This window comes from Mesoplodon densirostris, chromosome 11, assembly GCF_025265405.1.
Source record: "Mesoplodon densirostris isolate mMesDen1 chromosome 11, mMesDen1 primary haplotype, whole genome shotgun sequence".
In the NCBI taxonomy this organism is placed as follows: Eukaryota; Metazoa; Chordata; class Mammalia; order Artiodactyla; family Ziphiidae; genus Mesoplodon; species Mesoplodon densirostris.
In genome coordinates, this window is record NC_082671.1 from 24,396,536 (window position 1) to 24,397,106 (window position 571).

Consider the following 571-nt stretch of genomic DNA (forward strand, 5'->3'; position numbering starts at 1 on the left):
AGATACTGTTACCCTACTGACTTTCTTCCTAATAAAATTCTGGCTGTTCCTATATTACAGTGGTAAACTTATTTTTTAAAAAACACTATAGGGTGTTTTGCAAAGGACATTGTAGTTATGTGGAAATTGGTTGATAACAGAAAAAATGAAAACAATGTATCTTTATCCTCATGACTCACAATGACATCTTGAATCTTTGCATGCATTTTTTAAAAAATTTTATTTATTTTACTTATTTATTTTTGGCTGCGTTGGGTCTTCGCTGCCGCACGCGGGCTTTCTCCAGTTGTGTCGATGGGCTTCTCATTGCGGTGGCTTCTCTTGTTGTGGAGCATGGGCTCTAGGCTCACAGGCTTCAGTAGTTGTGGTGCATGGGCTCAGTAGCTGTGGCTTGCGGGCCCCAGAGTGCAGGCTCAGTAGTTGTAGTGCCCGGGCGTAGCTGCTCTGCAGCATGTGGGAACCTCCCGGACCAGGGCTTGAACCCGTGTCCCCTGCACTGGCAGGCAGACTCCCAACCGCTGCGCCACCAGGGAAGCCCCTGCATACATTTTTCAAAACATTTCCTTCAAAC